Source organism: Scyliorhinus canicula, chromosome 15, assembly GCF_902713615.1.
Source record: "Scyliorhinus canicula chromosome 15, sScyCan1.1, whole genome shotgun sequence".
Classification (NCBI taxonomy): domain Eukaryota; kingdom Metazoa; phylum Chordata; class Chondrichthyes; order Carcharhiniformes; family Scyliorhinidae; genus Scyliorhinus; species Scyliorhinus canicula.
Genome location: NC_052160.1, coordinates 26,274,863 through 26,286,025, shown reverse-complemented (window position 1 = coordinate 26,286,025; position 11,163 = coordinate 26,274,863). Strand labels below are relative to the sequence as shown.

At 43.0% G+C, this 11,163-nt stretch overlaps 1 protein-coding gene across 6 annotated transcripts in view; it reads right to left on the bottom strand.

The window, feature by feature from the left end:
- capn15 (calpain 15) overlaps positions 1-11,163 on the bottom strand; it is a 378,220-nt gene that overhangs the window by 343,192 nt on the left and 23,865 nt on the right. For 3 of the 6 annotated variants that reach the window (XM_038821112.1, XM_038821114.1, XM_038821113.1), the window contains exon 2: positions 1,989-2,137. The exons of the other annotated variants lie outside the window; for them this stretch is intronic. The gene's annotated coding sequence lies outside the window, so the exon portion shown is untranslated. The remainder of the gene's footprint in view (positions 1-1,988; positions 2,138-11,163) is intronic. 6 annotated transcript variants of the gene reach the window in all.

Genomic DNA, 11,163 nt, shown 5'->3' with positions numbered 1-11,163 from the left:
CCATCTTAGTGACCAAAAAAAGGTTAGATGAGGTTATTGGGTTATAGGGATAGGGTGTAAGTGAGGGCTTAAGTGGGTCGGTGCAGACTCGATGGGCCGAATGGCCTCCTTCTGCACTGTATGTTCTATGTACTATGTGCATTTGCCAGGTCATACAATTTCCAGCATGTCACCTCCAGTCCACACTATCCCCAGTCCAAAGGAAAAGTCGAGAAACGGGTGCACATTGTGAAACAGCTCATCTGCAAGGCCGCGGACTCTGCTTCCGACATACACCTTGCACTGCTCGCGTACAGGGTGACTCCATTGTCCACTGGCATGTCGCGGGCTCAACTCCTGATGAACAGGAACCTGCGGACAACGCTTCCAGCCATACACCTGCCCAACCTGGATCACCTCCTGGTGCTGCAGATGATGCAGCAGCTCAGAGACCGTCAAAAGCAGGGCTCTGATGCCCATGCCACTGATCTGGCCGTACTATCCCCGGCAGACACTGTCAGGATCAAGATACCAGATGGTGGGTGGTCTGCCCTGGCTGTCGTTGTTCGACAGGCCGTGCCCCACTCTTATGTTGTATGGCTGATGACTCCATCGTGCGAAGGAATCGACAGGCACTATGCAAAGTTGCCTGTCCTCAACCACTTTCTCCTCCATTTCCATATGTTGAATTGCCACCTCCTGATACCTCGCACCATGAGGCCACCAGTTGGGCTTCCACCCGCCTGTCAAGGCGCCGTCGTCCCCTCCGCCACCTCTCCAGCGGTCGACCAGGATCAGACGCAAGCCTCCGAGACTGGACTTGTGAACGTTTTGTTTGCTCTGTTCCATCGTCCTCCATCAGTCACGTTAGACAGACTCATTCACATGTAAATACATTCACATACGCCAACAAAACATTTTTTAAAAGGGGAAATGTCATGATATGCAAACATGCAGCTAATGAACATATAGAATAGGACACGACAATGAGCAGTCAGGACACTCAAGGGTGGTATCTCACTATAACAGGGATGAGGCACTTACACCCCGCCTCTTTCCACAGACCAACATCTACAGAGTGAGACAGGGTGTATCCTCAGCATCACACCCCAGCACGTGGCTTAGAGCAAGGCTGGTTCAGTTAGACTGCGTTACTACATTTAGATTAGCAGAGAGTCGAACTCATTGAAAACTGTGCTAATAGTCAATAAAACACATTGAACTCACTTCAAAACCTGGAGCATCTTTTACTCAAAACTGCATCAAGTGGCAGCTTGTGTTATTCCAAATTACATAACACAACAGTGAGCATTGATCATGTGGAGGACGAGACGGGAGTTAATAAATCGAGAACAAGGAGATGGTGGAATATTTGAACAGGTATATTTTGTATATATCTTCAATGTAGCTGACAAAAAAAAAAGAATAGCTGAAAATCAAAACAAAGAATGGGGGGGAATTAAATGAGAATGGCTGAAAATCAAAAGACAAAGAATGGGAGGAATGTGTTTGTTCATTTACGGGGTGTGGACATCGCTGGTTAGCCCAGCATTTATTGCTCATCCCTAATTATGCTCGAGAAGGTGGTGGTCAGCTGCTTTCTTGAACCGTTGCAGTCCATGTGATTGAGGTAATCACACAGTGCTGTTAGAGGGCATGTTCCAGGATTTTGACCTAGTGACATATTTCCAAGTCAAGATGGTGAGTGACTTGGAAGGGATCTTCCAGGTGTGTTCGCATGTATTTGCTGCCCTTCTTGATTGTAATGGCCATGGGTTTGGCAGGTGCTGTCTAACTAGCTTTGGTGAGTTCCTGCAGTGATCTTGTAGTGGTGTACACTGCTGCCACTCTTTGAGGAAGGGCTGCCAGTCAAACGGATCTGTTTTGTCCTGAATGGTGTTGAGCTTCTTGAGTGTTTTTGGAGCTGTACTCATCGAAGCAAGTGGAGAGAATTCCATCACACTCCTGACTTGTGCCTTGTAAATGGAGTCATGAAGTAAGTTACTCACTAAAGAATTCTTAGCCTCAGAGCTGCACTTGTAGTAGCCACATTATTTACATGGCTGGTCCAGTTCAGTTTCTGGTCACTGGTAACCACCTGGATGTTGATAGTCCCTTGAAAGGTCCCAGTGGATTGGAAAATCACAATGTGACACTTCTGTTCAAGAAAGGAGGGAAACAGAAATCAGGAAACTATAAGCCAGTCAGTGTAACATCTTTCATAGGCAAGATGCTAAAATACATTATTTTTTTAATTTTTCATTATAAATTTAGAGTACAAATTATTTTTTTCCAATTGAGGGGCAATTTAGCATGGCCAATCCACCTACCCTGCACATCTTTGGATTGTGGGGGCGAAACCCACACAAACAAGAATGTGCAAAACCTTTAGAATACATTATTAAGGAGGTGATATGACATTTAGAAAATCCTACTACAATCAAGCATGATTTTGTGGAAGGGAAATAATATTTAACTAATTTATTGGAGCTCTTTGAGGAAATAACCAGCAAAGTGATGAAGGGGAACCTGTACATGTGAGGTACGTGGATTTCCAAAAGGCATTTGAGAAGGTGCCACATCAAATGTTATGACATAAAATAAAAGGGGCACATGGTGCATGGATAGAGACTTGTTTACCTAATAGGAAACCGAGAATAAGAATAAATGGATAATTTTCAGAACATCAAGCTATAACTAGTGGAGTGCCTAGACATCAATGCGGAGGCCTCAACTATTCAGGATCTATATAATTGACTAGGATGCAGGGAAAGAATGTATGGTAGCTAAATTTGCCGATGACACAAAGAAAGGAGAAAACTAAGTTGTCAGTAAAATACATAAGTTGTCTACAAAGTGACTAAGTGAGTGGGCAAAAAAATTGACAGATGGAGTATAATGTGGAAAAAATGTAAACTTGTCTGTTTTGGCAGGAAGGATAGAACAACAGGAGAAAGTCTGCAGAACTCGGAGGTATAGAGGGATCTGGGTGTCCAGGTCTGTGAAGCACAAATTCAGGTTCAGCAAGTGATATTGGAAGGCAAATATGTTAGCATTTAATGCAAGGAAAATAGATATAAAAGTCAGGAGGTCTCGCTATAGCTGTATGTACAAGGCTTTAGACAAACCGCATCTGGTGTACTGTGCACAGTTTTGGTCTCCTTACTTTAGGATGGATATTATCACATTAAAAGCAGTTAAGAGAATGATCACTCAACTGAATCCTGGGATGAAGGAATAATCTTATGAGGAAAGGTTGACCAGGTTGGGCTCATACCCATTAGAGTTTAGATGAATGAGAGGTGATCTTACTGAACAGGGGATTTGGAAGGGTGGATGCTGAGAGTTTAGAACTGGGGACACAGCTTAAAAATTAAGGGTCTACCATCTAAGGCTGAGATGAGAACTATTTTTCTCTCAGAGGATTATCTTGTCCAGAGAGCAGTGTAGGCTGGGTCATTGAGTATATTCAAGCTGAGTTAGACACAAATTTTCATTGACACGGTGGGGGGTGGGGACACGGTGGTTTGGGGGGGGGGGGGGGGGGGGGTGTGCACAGACAGGAACATGCAGTTGATGCCACTATCACTGGATAAACCTGATGCCACTATCAGATCAGCCATGATCTGATAAAATGGTGGAGCAAGCTCAAGGGGCCAAATGGCTTACTGCTGTTCCTAATTCTTGTGCTGATATTATCAAGTTACTAAAGCCGGAAGGGCAGATGTAGACAATTTCTGACTCAGTTGCTCAGTCCACCAAAACCTGCTGGCCAGGTTCATATGCAAAGAATGTCTGGTCACTGTATAACTGCATGCAATTCATGTTTTAGGAGAAGAGAGAAAAATCCTCAGGCGCATTCCCCCCCCCCCCCCCCCCCCCCCCCCCCCACCACCCCACACACTCACACACACACAGTTTCCTTTTAATTGAAAACTCTCTCCTGACCAGGAGATCACTTCCGCTCTCCCACACAGAATAACATCTTTGCAAAATCATTGCAGATTTCGATCTCAATTACTTGAGCTAGCCGGCAGCTTTAACAGGCAAAACACAACACAATTTACATTTCTGGATTCAGATAATTAAAAAAAGCTGGCTTACCATTAAGATTATTCAAAGAAGCCACGATAGATTTAAAAATAAGTATGAAGAATTACAGGTGCCATCCTAACTGAAAAATTCTCAATGATTTCAACATTATTAATCCCTTTTGTTTTTGTTTAAAATTGTGTCAGCTTGTTACTTGGGATATTCAGATCCATTTTAGCAATTTTCTAGTTTGAATGCGTGGTTAGCATCTGGCACAATAGCAGGTCAGCTTTTTCATTACGTTTCTTTCCCAGGCAACATGTTCGCTGGTTGTCCAGCTAATAAAAGGTATAAAATAAAACATGGTAGCGTTTGTTTAGTTATTGCAACAATGCCCAAGTCTTCTACTGAAGAGCCAAGTGCCCACATCAAGAGTGAGTGAAGCAAGCCACTCACAATGGCTGCATCCAAATCAAGCATATCAATCTAAAAATACATTAATGTTGTACATGAATGGAAAATTAAATAAAGCACCAATGCACAAACCCAAAATGTTTGAATGTGGGTTTGACAGACCAACATCCAATTCAAACCTGTAACCAGTGGGGCAGACACAGAGGCTGAGCCTTCAAATGAGAAAAACTTGTATTTCTATGGCATCTTTCATGGTCACATCATTTCCTAAAGCACTTTTCAAACAATGAAGAACTTTTAAATATAGTCACTGTTGTAATGTAGGAAATGCAGCAGCCAATTTGTGCCCAACATGTTCAGAACACAGCAATTTAATGTTAACCATTTAAAGTTTTTTTGTAATGCTGATTGCGGGATAAATATTGCCCAGCACACCCAGTATTTCTTCAAAATATTGTTTGGAGATCTTTTCCATCACCCGAGAGAGCTGACAGAGCCTCGGTTTAATGAAGATGGCACCTCCAATGAAAAGTCAACCTTGATTTTTGAGTTCAAGTGCGGGAGCAGGCCATGAACCCATATCCGTGCGAATAAGAGGCCAGAATGTTACACACTGACACTTAAGAACAAGGGTCACCTAGGTGCAGCTCAGGCTCCCATTTGCTGTTGAATATCTGGAAATATTCACTCGCCCTCCGCCAACAAAATATCAGAATATAAAAGTCAAGATGTAATGGTGAATTGTTATAAAACTGTGCAGTTTTGAGCTCCACACTAGAGGGTGTTGCAAAAGAGGTATGCCTCGAATCAGGAATAACAAATACACAAAGTACTGGAAGAACTAGCCAGAGAAGATTCAAGACTAGTTTAGTGGTGGAGGGGTGTTTTAAATTATATGATAGAAGCCCAGCTTGCAGTGAGGAATGATTCTAGAATGAGTGATAATAGATGAAATCCTCATAGGCAAAGAGTTATGAGGTTGTGGAATGCACTACTGGCGTATGTGATTGAAGCAGAGACTGAGTCAATATTGAAGAATAAGTCAGATAGGTGTTTGAAGAGAAGTGGGTACAGGATCAGGTCACATAGCACTTGGTTACTGCATGTGCAAAGGATAAAGACCAACATGATCTGGTTGGCCTGAGCAGTCAGTTTCCATGTTATAATTTCTGTGCAAATTGCATCTTCCATCACTGCTCCATCTTCTTATCCACCCGTGTCTTCACCATACCTCCTACTTTTGTGTTGTCAGCTAATTTAAAGATTCTAAAGCAATTTTCAAGAACAAAAACAAAGCCAACACTTACACAGAGGTAGCAGCACTTCCAAGCAGTCTGAGCTACACCAACCTTCTATCAATCAACTTTCAACTCACATGCCAGGGCTGGTTTAGCTCAGTGGGCTAGACAGCTAGTTTGTGATGCAGAACAAGGCAAGCAGTGTGGGTTCAATTCCCGTACCAGCTTACCCAAACAGGTGCCGGAATGTGGCGACCAGGGGCTTTTCACATACTTGTGACAATAAAAGGTTATTATTATTAATTTTATCTTTTTCTGAATTCTTCTAACATGTTTCTTGAGACACCTTATTGAACATGCTCTGAAAATGTATGCACACTACTATAACTATATAAGCTACATTGTGTTCTCCTTGGTGAACAGCCCCATTACCAGAAGATGTGCCTCAACAATGAATGAACTGATTGGGCCCAATCATTTTATTGATGCAAGATATATCAGTCCCATCCATGTCCCTCTTTGCATATCTTCCTCTTGTGTACACCTCTTCCATGCTTAACATCCCAGGCCCAAAACATTCATTCCAGGTTAAGCAGCGTTTCACTTGCATATCTTCCAATCTGGTCTACTGCATTCGCTGCTCCCAATGTGGTCTCCTCTATATCAGAGAAACCAAACGCAGACTGGGTAATCGCTTTGCCGAGCATCTTTGGTCTGTGCGCATTCAGGATCCTGACCTTCCCGTTGCTTGCCATTTTAACAAAAGACCCTGCTCCCATGCCCACCTGTCTGTTCTTGGCCTGCTGCAACGTTCCAGTGAAGCGCAACGCAAACTGGAGGAACAACATCTCATCTTTCGGTTAGGCACGCTACAGCCTTCCGGTCTAAACATCGAATTCAACAACTTCAGTTGATCAGCCCCACCTCGACCCAATTGTTTTCATTTCATTTTAAACTGTCTTTTACCATTTCTTTCTTTCTTAATATACATTTAATTTCCCCCCCCCCCCAATATTATCCACCTTTCCTGCACCTTTTTCCTCTTTGCTTCCCCCCATCTCCTCCCCCCCCACACCCACAGTTCATCCTCTGATGTTAGTTTCCCTGCTGTTTGACCTTTCACATCTTTTGTCCTCTCTGGGGTCTGCCATTAACACTCTTTCCCCTTGGTATCTGTAGCCATTAGCACTCGGTTTCCCTGGGTTTCTGTGGCTATGACTCATCTTTCATTCCTACTCCACAGTATAAATATTTCCAACTTTCTGTCTGTTAGCTTTGACAAAGAGTCATCGGACTCGAAACGTTAGCTCTTTTCTCTCCCTACAGATGCTGCCAGACTTGCTGAGATTTTCCAGCATTTTCCCTTTCGTCTTCACTTCATAACATCTATTCTCACCCTATAGTGATGTTTAGCTTTTCAGGTCTTCCATCACAATCCTAACCATGGTTATGCACACCAGGTCAGCTAACGTTTATTGTCATGTAAATTATACTCATGTGGGCTCGAAGAATTAATATTTCATCTTTAGAAAATATATATGCAACAAAATTAATCCCGCTACCTCTTCAGGGTTTACTCTGTTGTCACACAGGGGCTGGTTTAGCTCACTCAGCTAAATCGCTGGCTTTTAAAGCAGACCAAGCAGGCCAGCAGCACGGTTCGATTCCCGTACCAGCCTCCCCGGACAGGCGCCGAAATGTGGCGACTAGGGGCTTTTCACAGTAACTTAATTGAAGCCTACTTGTGACAAAGCGATTTTCATTTTTCATTTCATCAACCTTGGCCCAAAGGGGACAGGCAGCAAACTACTCCAAGGCTTCCACTAAGCAAGGTGAAGGACTGCCCAGAGTGATCTGCCTTTTTTCACTTTTCCTCCACCAAGGGAAAGCATCTATATATCATTCTGCATCTCATCCAGCTGTCAAGTGAGATAAGATCAAAAGTATAAATATATTTTTTAATCAGGGGAGCTCATGTATAACTTTAACAGGACAATGCAATATTCATGTGAACAAGACAGCTTAAATATTTACACTGCTTGCCCCAGTGTAACACAATCAAGGAGCTTGGACAATATCCCAAGATCTGCTTGAGTTTAGCTCTTCAACTTTCAATGGTGCATCATAGGGGCTGGTTTAGCACAAGTGGGCTAAACAGCTGGCTTGTAATGCAGAACAAGGCCAGCAGCGTGGGTTCAATTCCTGTACTGGCCTCCCCAAACAGGCGTCGGAATGTGGCGACTAGGGGCTTTTCACAGTAACTTAATTGAAGCCTACTTGTGACAATAAGCAATTATTATTATTATAACCAAATACAATTACCACAAACTCTTACAAAACACTTGCTCTTCAATGTTCCTGATGCCAGTTATTGTATATTTCCATTCCTAGCGGAGTAGCTTCTCCACTGTCCCACAAAGAAAATATCTCCACCACTCCAAGTCTTCTTCTAAACAGACAGCACCTGCCACATTTTTGTATTTTCTTTTAGTTTTACCCTGTACTCCTTCATTCCAGGCATCTTTGCTTGAATATATTTAAGTTTCTGAAACCATAAATCAGAACTATTTTATATCTATCAGCTTCAAACCGTTTCAAAAAAACAGTCCACAATATAAGCCCTATTTGTATACCCATAACAGGTAAATTCATTAACGTCCATTGCCAATATTTCAGTTTCTCGGTGTAAAAATATTCCTTGGCCACGTTGACAAGTGTGCAACTAGACCAACTAACTCACAAAGCTTTGATCTATAGTGAATCAGGTGATCTCATTCGGGGTGGCGATACAGGAAAAATATAAAAAGAAATAGAGCTGGATAACAGCATATTCACAATGAGCCAAATTATACCTTTCTATGCTTTAAATTCTATGATGCCCACTCCTATTCACTACGCAAGCTGCTGAAGGTAAGATTTTTTAATTCCTTCATAGGATATGAGCATCACTGACAAGGCCAACATTTGGTGGTCATCTTGAATTACCCTCAAGGAGGTGGTGGTGTACTGCCTTCTTGAACCACTGCAATCTATCTGGTGTAGCCACAACCACTGTGTTATTAGGAAGAGAATTCCAGGATTTTGATCCAGTGACAGTGAAGGAATGGGAATATAGTTCCAAGTCAGGATAGGGTGTGGCTTGCAGATGTGGTGTTCCCATGCATATGTTGACTTGTCATCCTTGGTGGTACAGGTCATAGATTTGGAAGGTGCTGTCGAAGGAGCCCTGAGTTCCTGCAGTACATTCTGTCGATGGTAGACACTGCTATCACTGTGCTTTTGAGGTGGAGGGGGGCCAATCAAGCAGGCTGCTTCGTCCTGGATGGATGTTGTTGGAGCTGCAATCATCCAGGCAAGTGGAGACTGTGCCTTGCCAATGGTTGGCAGGCTTTAGGAAGTCAGGAGTTGAATTACTCACCACAGAGTTCCCAGTCTCTGATCTGCTCTTGTAGCCACAATATTTATATGGCTAATCCAGATAGATTTCTGGCCAATTGTAATCCCCATATGCTAACAGTGGGGGATTTAGCAATAGTAATGCTATTGAATGTGATTGTAAATGGTCATTGCCTGGCACATGCATGGTGCAAATGTTATTTGCCATTTATCAGCTCAAACCTGAATGTTGTCCAGGTCTTACTGCATATGGACATGGGTTTCTTCAGTATCAGAGTTGTGAATGGCACTGAACATTATGTAATCATTAGCAAACATCCCCACTTCTGACCTTATAAATGAATGAAGGTCATTGATGAAGAAGCTGAAGATATTCAGACCGAGGGCACTACCGTCAAAGAATTCCTGCAATGACATTCTGGGGCTGAGATGATGGCCTCTGACAACCACAACCATGAAGTGTGTGTATGTGCATGAGAAAATGTAGCAAGAAAAGAGAAGGTTCAATTGTGAAGATCCCCACGCTCTCATTGTCCAAGCCTATACATGAAGAGTGGCCATTTGTGCATAAAGGTGATTCTAGAGTCCTCGCTCTGTATAGTTCGGTGCTTTTGGGAGTGGTGAAGAGAATGAGAGGAGGAAGGGGAAACAATCATTTTAAACAAAACTTTTGGACATATGACATACAAACACAGAATTCACACGGTGCCTTTTTTAAAAAAGAAAAGTGCTCACTGATCACTTCCGAGACAGACCGATTCTTCAGTTCACTTTAAGCCATATCAATCATGATTCTGTGGGTAAGGGCAAAATGGTGGCGCAGTGGTTAGCACTGCTGCCAAGGTCCCAGGTTCGATACTGGCTCTGGGTCACTGACCATGGGGTTTGCATATTCTCCCCGTGTTGGCATGGGTTTCTCCCCCACAACCCAAAGTTGTACTGGCCACGCTAAATTGGAAAAAAGGAATCCGGTACTCTAAATTTATTTTTTTTAAATGACTTAGTGGGTAGCACTCTCTGTGCTCGAAGATAGAGTTCAAATCCTACCCCAGCCATTTGGGCACACAATCTTTGAGGTGCTATCGGTCAGCAATGTTAGCAAACACTTTATGTGCTCCAAGATGGATGTAAAAGTTGTTGTGGCAAGGGTGTTATCCTTGTTGTTGTGGCCAATATTTATGTCTCCATCAATATCACAAGAACAGATGATCTGCTCATTATCACGTTGCAATCTGTGAGAACTTGGTGTACATACTGTATTGGTGGCTGTATTACCTATATTACAACATTTCAAAACTGTTTAATTGACTGTAAAGTGCTCTGGGACATCCTGAAACGGTGAACGGTGCATTATAAATCAGGACTTCCAATGATGTCACATAAGGGGAGGTCGCTCACATCGTAGCTCCCACCAGGACCAGTTTTTTTTTTAAAGAGTCCTTTTTGCCCTTTTTTCTTTTCAGGTAATTTCTTCTCAGAAACATGATGCACTATCAATTACCAAAAAGACGAGAGTAGTGGAATAATTGAGCCTTCATTGATCAAAGAAGTTGTGCCTCCTGTAGCTGGAACCAGAATGGCTGCAGCACCGGCGAGCACACACATTTATACGCTGCCTACTGGGCGGATCCAGCAGGCAGGAATTTACCCACGTACCTCTACTATACAGGCAGTGCCATAATACATGTAATATACTACTAGTGGTGACTACCACATTTTTAAAATCCCTAATATGACCCTTGGCCTATTTCAGGACTCGCTCTTTTTCTTGGAAACTATGGAAGCGCACTATCACTGCACATGGTGGCTCATTCGGCCAAGGTTTTTAGAAAAGGGTCCGGTGGGCTCTGTCCAACTCTGGAGGGGTGCGGATCAACTCTCCATTATTTTGCCAAATATTTGTGCAAGATATGCAGTTGGGATTGAGCCCTCTATTCCCTAAAGCAACCTCACGACTCTGAGGTTCTGCTTCCTACCACAATATTTTTTAAATCCCTAAACCGCTGTAATGCCGATAAAAGGGCATAAACAACCCACAGAAAGAAACTCAACGACCAACTTTAAGGCATCGCGCAGCTCCTCCAAGGGGAAAATGGCAGAGGCT